Here is a 13,865-nt window from a genome sequence, read left to right as displayed (position 1 = left end):
AAACATCAAGTCCGAGTCCAAGTCCGAGTCCAAAAGGGTCCGTGTTGGACTTAAGTCCAAGTTCTGAAAGGCCGAGTCCAAGTCGAGTCCGCCCGAGTCCAGAGAGTAATTAAATTGAAAAAGATACAAAATTTGTATTGTAAATTGTTACTTTCTATTAACCCATTAAACCAATGGGAATATAAAAATGTAATAAAAATACCTCAATTACATCTTGTCATTGCCATTGAACATTTCTATTTTATGTCGACTAGTTTCCTATCAAAAATAATTTCAAAGAAAACAAAGGGATATACTGTACAGAGGTCTCTTCTTTTTACCAGATGTCTTGCAAATAAATTCTCTATGTAATTTCGTAAGTAAAAAAAAATATTGCTGACTTTGAGGACATCGTGGTAGCCACGCATTGTGTGTGATTTGTGTGTTTGTCTGCACGTATGATGCGACTGGCTGCTGCCTGCCAGTGTGTTGCAATAAAATAACAGGACTATCTAGTAGTTAATCAAGTGTTTAAACGTACATCATAAACAAATCTCTCTTCTGAAAAAATAAATTCCTAGAAGGGGAAAAAGTCTTCTGTATGTGCGGTTCAGAAAATGACAGGCACGAGGTTTGCTGACTAGTGTTGCCTGATCTTGCACTAAAAACAGCGAACAAGAAAAATCCAATAATAAACCAAAATAAATCTAAATGCTTTACTTCAAAGATCAAAATATTGGGACCGGCACCTTCACACTTTATTAACACCAAAAACTTGATCGCTTCATGGAGCCAAAGCCATAAACGGTTAAGTGCCAAAACGATACTTACGTACAAAAAAGCCGAGGACCTGGCAACACTGCAAGACCGCGCGCTGTGAAGCACCCTCACAAAAGAAGCGTAATACACAACGCCAAGACGCAGGTTTATTGCAAAACACAATGCTGTTAGATTATTTTGGTCAAAGCTGTGAGTGATAAGCATGTGAGACGGTAGGACGTTGCTATGGTTATTTCTGTGTCAATCATCACATTTTCGGGAGTGAGTCTTGTTCCGTACAGACATGAAACGAAAATTTAGGGGATTCACTCCCGCATTTAAATGCGGTTGTCACCCCCGAAAGTTTGCAGTGTGTATGAGACAGTGAGACCAGTGGCGGCTGGTCACTAGGGGGCGCTGGGGCGCCGCCCCCTTAAAGCTGGCCAGAGAGGAAAGCACTTTAACATGTTACCAAAAAGTTAAATATATAGTGCAAATTAATACAAAATAAATTCATTTAATTGTACTATTTCACTGTTAGTCATGTTATAATTTATTTAAAACAATTAAAAATCAAAACTGAGTTCGTTGTATGTGTGTCATGTTTGTGTATCTGGGGCGCACCCCTAATGAGTGTCTATGTAGGTCAGGAAAAAGGGTTAAAACATGTGACCTGAGGCTGAGTTCTAAGTGGCTGGTTTCGGATCCGCCCTGGGGCGCAGGACTGTGCACCCCCAAACACTCCCACTTATGTTGAAAGCGAATCAATATTGCTTTTAATGTTTTTTACCTCCTGTGATTGGATCGTTCGAAGAGTCTCATAACCGCGTTGGAGATTGCTGTGTTAACTGATAGCTACAGTACAGATCAGTGAAAGCAAGTGAAATATCTTGAGATGAAGGAAAATATGCCTTTATTCTTACAAAATCACCCTTTACAAGGTATTTAATTGATGAATAAATAAAGGATTAAGAAGCTTGGAACAGATCGACCAACGGAGTCAAATGATGGCAGTCTGTGTTCTCCACCACTTCTCATGGCAAACCGAGTTGGCTAGCTGGATATCATGTAAGTCTTCTTGAGTTTTATTTTTCCCTGTTTGCTGTTTTAAAGTCTGAATGCGTGATAGACATGCACGACATGAACTTTTGTGGCACGTTTGAGCTTGTGTTGCTTGGACATAATGAGAGCGAGAGCTCATATAATCCGGTATATTCCGTGGCTTGGTCAAGTTTGTTGTTAGTTTTGTTGTTGTACAGTGTTGTAGAGTTTAAAAAAGCTTTTAAGGAAACTTCACGAACCGTGCATATTGAGCAGATGGACTGGAACAGTTACTTTGTTGTGAGGGGAAAATGTGCTTGTACTATGGCTGTAAGAGCCATTATGCTCTATTTAAATGTCTGTTGTAGTTCCACTGGGGGACACTGGGTGGAGTGTGTGTTTACTTGGTATATAGGTAACCAGAGAGCAAGAGAAGCCAGGTGTAATGAATGAGGGAAGCAGACAATTTTTGACCGTGTCAAGCCACATGTAAGGATATACAAACTGGTGTGTTACAATGTGTTTGAGCATCAGAACTGAGACCAATAAAAGAGATAAATGCAGTATTGGAGTGGAAGCGTCTTGTTTGGAGTCACGCGTCAAATAGCCCTACAAGCACCTCTAAGCGACAAGAAGGTTATTAGTCGCTACACATTGTCAAAAATTGCTTCTTTGTGGATTATCACGCATCGCTTTGGAACTTTTGGAGCCTTTTTAAAGGACTAAGCACTGGATTTCACTGTGGATTCGGATATAATTGGATCTGAATCAAAGACCAGTCGCGACAAATGAATTAAGGTATGTGTGGCGCTACCTTATGAATGAATCTGTGTGCACACATTTAATAGTGTAAATCCAATGCATTGGTTGCTTAAGTTTAAAGTTACTGACAAGGTGAATGAATTTAACACTCTGTGAAAATGAGTGTAAGTAATTGTGGTGAAGATTTTATGGCTGCTGGCAAACAAACAGAGACTAATGTGCCCATTGAGAATGTTGCAATTGAATCTGTGAAAGAAAAACGGTGCATTAAACTTACTCCAAAGGCATTACTGGAAAAACTGGAAACGTTGCAGAAAACAAGAAAGAATAAAGTAAAGAAAGCTAAAAACTTAATGGTTATCATGAGAGAATTTATGTCTAACCGAGAGTATGAAAAGGAAGTGCAATGTTCTTTGGAAAAATTCCTTAAATTGTGTGATGATGCCAAGGAAATGCACAATTCTGTGATGGTTCTTTTGCCTAATGAAGAAAAGGAAAAACAACAAACATGGTTCAGTGGGAAGATGTTAATTTACAATGGGTTTAAGGATGATGTTCAAAAATGGTTGAGTACTGAAAGTCAAGTTTCATGTTCTGGTGTTGATGACAATGCTTATCAAGATGACGTTGAACCAAATGATAGTGTTTCAAACATCTCCTCACGAGTGTCAAATAAGCCATCCAGTAGGAAAAGTTCTAGCAGTGTGCGTACTGGGAGATCTTCTGCTTCAGCACGAATTATAGCAGAGGCAGAAAAGGCTGCATTAATTGCGCGTGCAACTGCTTTAAGGGAGAAGCATGCTTTGGAGGTACAACAGGAACAACTGAGGCAAAGGCAAGAGCAAATGGATATTGATGCAGAAATTGCAGCTGCTACTGCTAAAATTGCTGTTTTAAATAATTCTGACAACCAGCATCCTAAAATCTTTTCTGATGGTATGAATGCATATTATGAGAAAGGAACTGCAATGAGGGGCAGAGAAGTTGCTCTTAACCCTCATGCTGAGGAATACATGGGAAATAATTGTTCCCAGCAAGCAAGTTCAAGGAATGTGATTCAACAAACTCACAGTGCACTACAATCAGATCTTAATTCTGTCTCACATATGCAAACATCAAATGTAATTCAGAACAGCAATGGAACATCAGTTTTAAACATCTGCAGTATTATGGAAAAGCAAAATGAGATTACTGCTCTTCTTGTACAACAACAACAATCCAGCACACTGCCTCAAAGAGAGATTCCTGTGTTCGACGGCAATCCTTTGCAATATAGAACTTTCATCAGAGCATTTGAACATGGAATAGAGGACAAAACCAATAATAATCGAGATCGTTTGTACTTTCTGGAACAACACACACAAGGTCAACCTAGGGAACTTGTACGCAGTTGCCAGCACATGGATGCACAAAGAGGATATGTGCAAGCTAAAGCATTGTTAAAGGAACATTTCGGCAATGAGTTCAAAATAGCTTCTGCATATATAGAGAAAGTACTTGGATGGCCTTCATTAAAATCAGAGGATGTAAATTCACTGCAGAGTTATGCTCTTTTTCTGCGTGGATGCTGTAATGCAATGGAAGAAATTGAGTATATGGAGGAGCTGGAGAAGCCAAGCAATTTGAAAACGGTCATCATGAAGCTGCCTTATAAATTAAGGGAAAATTGGAGAGCTGTGGCTTGTAAGCTCTTGGAAAGGCACAATCGAAGGGCACAGTTTAGAGATATTGTAACATTTGTGGAACGTCAAGTCAAGATGTCATCTGATCCACTTTTTGGTGATATCCAGAGTACTCAAACTGTACAACAGAAACCTCAATCTCGGAATACAATTAGAAACAGCTTTGCAACAACAGTTGTTACTAACAGTAAATCAATTCAGTGTTGTGACTCTGATTTCAGATCAAAATCCCAAGTTGTATGTTTGTACTGCAAACGTGATCACTTATTGTCGCAATGTACACAAATGCAAAACAAGACGCATAAGGAAAAACTGAATTTTCTAAAGGAGAAAAGTATTTGCTTTGGCTGTCTTTGTGTTGGACACATGAGCAAAGATTGTGAAAACCGCTTGACGTGCATAGTATGTGGCAAAATACATCCAAGCATTCTGCATATTCAACAAAGGGAGAGAATGTGGACTCAAGAACAAAATTGTCCATCATTAAGTAGTGCACTTGTTGACCTTCAAGCATGTGGTCAAACAGGGGCTGGCGATGGAGAATGTGCATTATCAATTGTACCAGTTCAAGTCAAATCCTGTAAAGGACAAAAGGTAATTCAAACTTATGCATTTTTAGATCCTGGTAGTTCTGCCACATTTTGTTCAGAAAACCTAATGCACAGTTTGAAATTAAAAGGAAAGAAAACTAATATTCTTTTGAAAACAATGGGCAATCAAAGGTCTGTTAGTAGTTCCATTTTGACTGGATTGGAAGTTTCTAGTCTTCATAATGACATCTTTTACAGTCTTCCGGAAGTCTTTACTCAGGAGAAAATGCCTGTGTCTAAAGATAACATCGTCACTGAAAGGGATTTGGAGAAATGGCCATACCTGAAAGGTGTTAAGATCCCTCAAATTCCTGCTGATGTGGATTTGCTAATTGGAGCAAATGCCTCCAAGGTAATTGAACCATGGGAGGTTAAAAACAGTGATGGAGAAGGACCTTATGCAGTTAGAACTCTACTGGGATGGGTGGTGAATGGACCACTTCAAGGATGCAAGGACAATAGGAACATAACTGAATATCCAGATGTTACTGTTAATAGGATTTCTGTAGGTAGGCTGGAGGAGATGCTTAATAAACAGTATAATCACGACTTTAATGAGATTGCTCCTGAGAATAAAGAGATGTCAAGACAAGACCATGCATTTATGGAAAAGGTAAGCAAGTCAATTAAGCTTCAGGATGGACACTACAAATTGAACCTTCCATTCAAAATTGAAAATCCCATGTTGCCAAATAACTTGTGTGTAGCTAAACAGCGAATAATGGGATTGAAGAGGAAGCTGGAAAGAAATAAGACTTTTCATCAAGAATATAAAATTTTCTTGGATGAGGTCATCAATGAAGGTTATGCTGAAAGGGTACCACTGCATCAGTTGAAACATGATGAAGGGAAAGTTTGGTATATCCCTCACCATGGTGTCTATCACCCCAAGAAAGGAACATTAAGAGTGGTGTTTGACTGTGGAGCTACTTTCAAAGGTACATCGCTTAATGATCAACTTTTGCAAGGCCCTTATCTGACAAATTCACTTCTGGGAGTTCTTGTGAGGTTTCGACAAGAACCTATTGCATTTATGGCTGATGTGAAAGCAATGTTTCATCAGGTCAGAGTTGCAACAGAGGATACCAATTTTCTTCGTTTCTTGTGGTGGCCAGATGGTGACTTAAAGGAAGAACCTGTGGAATACCGAATGAACGTGCATTTGTTTGGAGCTGTGTCATCCCCAAGTTGTGCTTGTTTTGCACTACACAGGACAGCTGAAGACAATAAGACCAACTTTCCAGACAGGGTCATTGGCACAATCCACGCCAACTTCTATATGGATGATTGTCTGAAAAGTGTAGCTTCAGAGGAAGAGGCCATTTTGATGATCAAAGATCTCACAGCGGTTTGCTTAACAGGAGGTTTTCAATTGACCAAATGGGTCAGTAATAGCCGTGCTGTGCTACAAACTGTACCTGAAAAACACAGAGCCCATGGCATAAAAATTATGGATCTGGACAAGGACCAACTACCAATAGAAAGAGCTCTTGGTTTGTTGTGGTGCGTTGAATCAGACACTTTCAAGTTTAAAATGACCATCAAAGATAATCCTTGCACCAGACGTGGTGTTTTGTCAATTGTATGCTCTGTGTATGATCCTTTAGGATTCTTGGCACCGTTCACTCTCACAGCCAAACTTCTTTTGCAAGAGCTGTGTAGGGCAAAATGTGGATGGGATGATCAGCTACCCTTAAATCTTCAAAGACAATGGTCTTTATGGTTGGAAGAACTTGGGAGGATTGCAGACTTTAAGGTGGATAGATGTTTAAAGCCCACAGGATTGGACCAATTTACCAACTTCCAATTGCATCATTTCACTGATGCAAGTACAGTTGCATATGGCACTGTAACATATCTTAGGATGGAGACAAACAAGGATGTCCATGTTAGTTTCCTACTTAGCAAGTCAAGAGTAGCACCATTGAAGCATGTAACCATTCCACGTCTTGAATTGACAGCTGCTGTACTTGCTGCTCGAGTGGACAAAATGTTGAGGGCAGAGATACAATTTCCATTGGTGGACTCTGTGTTTTGGACAGATAGTACATCTGTCCTAAAATACATAAGAAATGAGGACAAACGCTTTTTGACCTTTGTGGCCAACAGAATCTCTTCTATAAGAGAAGTTACAAGACCTTCACAGTGGAGATACATATCTACATCTCAAAATCCTGCAGACTATTGTTCAAGGGGTATGAAAGCAGACCAGCTGTTAGCGAGTGAAGAATGGATCAATGGACCAGATTATTTGTGGAAACCGCAGGAAGAGTGGCCAGCACAAATGGTTGATTCTACTCTTAAGGTCGATGATCCTGAGGTAAAAAGGAGCATGAGTGTAAACACCACTGGTTTAAATGAAATGTCAAGTACAACAAATGCCACTCATAGACTGATTACACACTTCTCAGACTGGATGAAGCTGAAAGTTGCTGTTGCCTGGTTTTTGAAGTTAAAAAAAGTTCTGAGGCAACGGAGTCAAGGGCGGAAAGAAATCAAAACCTCTTTAGATTCTTCGGGTGTATTGCCATCATCCAAGAAGATAGAGAAAGAGCTTCAAAAACTAACATCCTCAACGATTACACAGAACTTGACTTTGGATGACTTGACTGAAGCAGAAACAGTTATTGTTGCATTTAGTCAACAGCAACAGTTTGGAAAGGAAATTGCTGCTCTATCATCTTCATCTGTTTTAAAGGTAAAACGAGACAGCAAGTTGTATAAGTTGGATCCTGTTTTTCAAGATGGTCTTTTAAGAGTTGGAGGACGACTGAGGAATGCTGCAATGCCTGAGGAAAGGAAGCATCCCATTATTCTTTCTAAAGATCAGCATATTGCCACTCTCATTTTGCGGCATATTCATCAACAATTAGGTCACAGTGGAAGAAACCATATGCTTTCCCAACTGAGGAAAAAATATTGGATCATTAAAGGTAATGCAGCTGCTAGGAAGATCATATCTAGTTGTGGCCATTGTAGACGTCTTGGAGTTAAGGTTGGTGAGCAGAAGATGGCAGACTTGCCAAAAGAGAGACTCATTCCTGACCTTCCTCCATTTACGAATGTAGGAGTGGATTATTTTGGTCCTATAGAGGTCAAAAGAGGACGCTCCATTGTGAAACGTTATGGGGTCATCTTTACTTGCATGGCAAGTAGAGCAGTTCATCTGGAGGTTGCCTATTCCTTGGACACTGATGCATGCATTAACTCTCTACGCAGGTTTATTTGCAGACGAGGACAGGTTGTTCATATAAGATCAGACAACGGTACCAATTTTATTGGAGCAGAAAGAGAGTTAAGAGAAACACTCAGTTCTTGGAATAAAAGTAGGATTCAAAAGGCAATGCTTCAGAAAGGTGTCCAGTGGAGTTTCAATCCTCCAGGAGGCTCACATTATGGAGGAGTGTGGGAGCGTGTGATCAGAATGGTCAAGAGAATTTTGAGTTCCATCTTGCATCAGCAAACTTTGGATGATGAAGGATTTCATACCGTGTTATGTGAAATTGAGGCCATTCTAAATGATCGTCCAATAACAAAGCTGTCCGACGATCCTAATGACCTAGAGCCACTTACTCCCAATCACCTTCTTAAAATGAAAGGCAAACCAGTTTTACCACCTGGACTCTTTGACAAATCAGAGTTATACAGCAAGAGGAGATGGAAACAGGTCCAATATATATGCGACTTATTTTGGAGAAGATGGACAAGTGAATACTTGCCTTTGCTTCAAGAGCGACAGAAGTGGAACAGAGAAATTAGGAGCTTTGCTCCTGGTGACATTGTTGTCATTGTGGACTCTACAGCCCCACGTGGATCCTGGTTGATGGGACGAGTCTTGGAAGTTTTTCCTGATAAAGATGGACTTGTACGTTCTGTGCGAGTACAAACTAAAACCAATATACTTGAGAGACCTGTGACAAAGCTCTGTCTATTGTATGACAGCCTGGAGTAAAAGGGACTGATTGCAAAGACTATAAGCTATAACCAATGGAAGATTGTTTGAATATAGTGTTATACAGTGTTGCTTTGATGGCTCTTTCTATTAATATTGTATTGAATTGTAATGTCTAACTGTCATGTACAATTAGGGGCCGGGGTGTAAGAGCCATTATGCTCTATTTAAATGTCTGTTGTAGTTCCACTGGGGGACACTGGGTGGAGTGTGTGTTTACTTGGTATATAGGTAACCAGAGAGCAAGAGAAGCCAGGTGTAATGAATGAGGGAAGCAGACAATTTTTGACCGTGTCAAGCCACATGTAAGGATATACAAACTGGTGTGTTACAATGTGTTTGAGCATCAGAACTGAGACCAATAAAAGAGATAAATGCAGTATTGGAGTGGAAGCGTCTTGTTTGGAGTCACGCGTCAAATAGCCCTACAAGCACCTCTAAGCGACAAGAAGGTTATTAGTCGCTACAATGGCTATAAAAGTAAAAAGAAACGTACGAGCCTGTGATTAGGCAACTTTAGTGTCTCTTTTTGTGTGTGTTCGGTCGCGTTAAATGAAAAGTCTTTGATGGAGAAAATTTAAGCAGGATAAAGAAAAATATGAGCGCCATTTTGGCAGATTGCCCATACAACTCAACTTGAGAATGTAATTCCTATGTATGTCCAGTTGGTGGCAGTGTGTTGCTCAAATGACGCCCTGGTTTCTAGACATTCTCGCGATATTTTGATGTCATACACTGATTGGTCTGCGCATGGCTGCTGAAGTTAAACGCTACAGGTCAGGAGCGCTGCAACAAGACGCCTGTCTAAGGTAAAGATACAAAATCTAATGACAAGAGTCTGCATTAATCTGCCTTCATGCGTTTATTACATAAGATGGTTTCAGATGAGTTTAGTTCAATTCAGATTTTTACATGTTTATTGATATTTTCATCACAGTAGTATTTTGTTATTTGATTTGTTCATATTTGCCTGTTCAGCATAAAGCTCCGTGTTTTATTGCCTCCGATGTCACTGTGAGAAAAAACATTATTAATCTGCTTTGTGTGATGGTAAAGTGATGCACGGTCTCCAGTTATCTGTTCTCTAAACAAATGAATAAACACATTTGACTTGTATGCTCGTCTTGTAAGTTTATGATTAGAAATGGACATGTGAACGAAAATGAAAATAATTAAAACATGAAATTACGGATAATAACTGACTGTGAAGGACTCTTTACAACGCTGTTTATCAAAAAAAATGACGGAGATTAAAAATGTCTATCGCAACCTCTCTGTGTGTGTACGTGTGTGTGCGCGTGCGTGCGCGCGCACGGGCGTGCGTGCGTGTGTGTGTGCGTGCGTGCGTGCGTGTGTGTGTGTGTGTGTGTGTGTGAATGATTACCTTGATATTAGTTCATTACAGATTCATAGTACATTTATTTAGTGCGTTTGATTTCAACTGTAACATTTTCAGCATTCAATGCTAATGATACTCATCACCTGATAAATGGCTATTAAAGCAACACTATGTAGTTTCCATGTAAAAATGACTTACAGCTCCCCCATGTGGTTGAAAAGCGCAACAGTGCCTGGTATCAGACACTTTTCTGCAGGCAGAGGGAGGGGCAGGGCCGTGTGATCTACCCTCCACTGTCACTTTCAGAGTGTGCTTGTAGCAGCTAGGAGGCTGCTCAGGTTGCAGCAACAGAACAATTTGTCCAGTTGAAAGTTGTTCTATCACTGAAATAATTTTAAAGACATTATTTAAAGGTAAAAAAAACTACATAGTGTTGCTTTAAGAGTACTGCATTACTACAGTAAAAATTTGATTTTGAGTGTGTTTGCGCCCCCCAAATTTTTTTAGCACCAGCCGCCACTGAATGAGACATTAATTTCTCATCTCAAGTTTATGCTGGTTTTATTGTTACACATGACGCGGACTCGACTGTACTCGGGATATTTTCCTAGTCCAAAATGTCCAAGTCCGTGTCAAGTCTGAGTACAAATTTTCCCGAGTGCGTGACAAGTCCAAGTTCATTCAAAATTGGACTCGAGTCCGGACTCGAGTCCGAGTCCAAGTTCGAGTACCCCAACTCTAACAAACACTGTGAAAGTGATTTGTGGTTGACGAACTCGGCGTAAGGGGCTGTAAACCAACTCTACGCTAACTTTTAGTCATTTGGAGCAACAAAAAAACCCTCCGTGACAGCGTGTTGGCGAGCCAACCCGAGAGTAAACTTTGATCACCATAGCAACAGCTGCACGCGATTTGAGAATACGATAAGTGCATTTAAATATTTTCGTTTTGGACCACGGAACAATTAATCTACGATTACGGACGAACTTTGAGGTCTTTGTTATTCATACGAACTGACTGTTTTCATTTGTGGAATATATTTCAAATTAAGTGGTTTCATTCATTCTATTGAAGAGGTTTACCTATGTTGAAATGCTGAACTGTTCCTCAGCAATTGTATATTGATATTATGCTTCAAGTATAATTCCTTTTCTTGTTTTGTTTTTTATTTTTATTTGAGTGTAATTTCATATTTAAATGCAGTGCTTATGTGATATTGAGGTAAGCACAGAGAGTATTGATTTTGATTTATTTTTGTCTACATACAAATACATATCAAATTCTTGAAGTAGATTGTAGTTCTTAACTATTTACATAATACCCTGAACTAAAATAGGCCTACTCTATATTATAAACCTTTATAAACTTAGGCTCATAATAACCATCCTAGCTTTTAACATTGCTTTTACAAATAGCATGTATAAAGCAAAATAATAATAATAATAATAAATAAATAAAACTATTTTCAAACAATCGTAATTGAAAGAGAAGACAACCGAGACAACAGTATTTTATTTTGGTTTTGTTTTCTTTATTAAAGGTGAGTTATATTGAATTTGACACATGTGAAAAAGAAACTCAAGTCATTGTTGTGAATGAATGTTTATTTTCTGTTTGGTTACTTCTGTGATTAAAGAAAAAATTCTGTTTAGTTTATCCATCAAAATCTCTGTTCTACTTACGAGCCTAGCTTTCTGGTCCATTCCCCTGGTGTTCCTTATTTTCCAAAAGTAGTAATGGGTCTTCAGTGGAACACGCGTTACAAAAATATATTTTATCTTGGTACTAAAACATGGGAATCTAAATCTATGGACAAGATTGTATTTAAATAAACCAAGGGAATTTGGTAGTCACATATTTAGTAATAGATGAACTCCTATCAGAACTGCAGGCATCGTTCTCTGATGCTCATTCCAACTAAAGTTTGTCGCCCATTCCAACTAAAACAGTAAATGTTTATAATTTAATTTGAAAGAACTAACAAAATTCTACCTTCTGTTCAAATTTCATGGAAATATCTGATAAAATGAGAAAGTTACAAGCAAAAACATGTTAATAAGCAGCATTTTTGGTCACATATCCATAGACATATTTTCCCTCTGATTTCTAATATTAAATACTAAATATCATAACTTTCTCAATCCTCAACAGATTTTTACAATCCCGGTATCTTTGTAAATGGGAATGTCTGCTCATGTGATAAATTTTGAGCTTTGTTTTTTTTTTTGTCGTCATATCTATAGTAACTTGTAATAATAATAATATTTTATTTAACCATATTAATCTCATCAGTTCGACCTCAGGCAGTTCGCAGCATTCACGTCTGATTTACTGATGTCATTCCCCTGCTAAAAAAAAAAACAATAGACTCCATCACAGAAATTCTATTGGTTTTATTGGGAATTTTATTGGTTCTAATTGAATATGTCCCAAAACACACTACAGTGTGTTGGTCTTTGTTGGTCTCTAATGGTATGTATTTGTTCTATTGGTTCTATGTATTGGTTCTAATGGAATATGGCTCAAAACACACTACAGTGCAGTGGTTTTAATGGTAAAAGCTAATGGTTAAGTAGGTTGCAAAGACACTCGTTTGGTGTGCACCCCAGACACACCAACAAGATAACACACACAAAACAAACTCAATAAAAAAAAAAAAATATATATATATATATATACATGACTGACAGTGAAATAGTACAGCTAAATGATTGAATTTTGTATTAATTTGCACTATATATTTAACTTTTAGGTAAAATGTTAAAGTAGATTTCCTCTCTGGCCAACTTTAAGGGGGCAGCGCCCCCTATTGAGCAGCCGCCACTAGGACGTAATCGCCGTAGACAAGAATGGTCACATCATCACAACAACTAACAAGGCTTGCTTGCTTTGTCTACATCTTCCAATCCAACGGCAAGCTCGTGACCAAATTTGGCGCCAAAGGAACATCAGAGAGGCATTTCGCCGGGAAAGTTTATTATTTATTGTCAAGATCATCCATCTATCTAGTATATGCATTAAGCTCATGGTGCCATGTTTCCCTGCAGAGAAAAGTGCTCCAAATACACCGACTGAGCCAAAGCAGAGTAAATCAGTAAGTATTAAACACAAGCCCTCAGGATTAGGCATGGGATGTTATAAGATTTTGGTGGTTTGATAACAAACTTTTCAACTGGACACAATTTTATTTAAGCAACATACATTATGTAGCCTATGCCTTAATAAAGTCTTTAAATATATTTTTGTGATATATATATATAAAATGTAAACATCAAATCCATAATATGACTTAATGATTTAATTACACAGCTCATACCTTGGATATCACAGAAAATGTTAGTGGTTTTTGAAACATGACCTCGGAATACCTGTAACTGGTAACCGACCCATGCCTACTCAGGATGCTTGGAGAGACTTGTTACTTTTTATATGTGTAGTTGAGAAAAACAGTTCCTCAATGAAATGTTTACACCATTTCTGTTTCTCTTCTTCTATGGCAATAAGGTCCATGTTTTGTGGCTATAAACAACACGAATCAAAATTAAGGCAGCTTTCCATGCAAGTACAAAGTACTTTGTGCTGTTTCTCCAAAATGGCAAGCTGCGTGCAACCTCCCCCCCCCCCCCCCATTCAGTTAAGTTAAGATTATAAGTGTTAAAAAATAAAGTAAGATTTTTTTAAACCAGTTCATTAATGCTTCAGCTTAAGAATGACCCATGGAGGGCACTGTTTCACATCAAACTGCCCATTTGTGCATTTAC

This window comes from Paramisgurnus dabryanus, chromosome 8 (genome assembly GCF_030506205.2).
Source record: "Paramisgurnus dabryanus chromosome 8, PD_genome_1.1, whole genome shotgun sequence".
Taxonomy (NCBI): domain Eukaryota; kingdom Metazoa; phylum Chordata; class Actinopteri; order Cypriniformes; family Cobitidae; genus Paramisgurnus; species Paramisgurnus dabryanus.
This window is presented reverse-complemented; position numbering follows the sequence as displayed.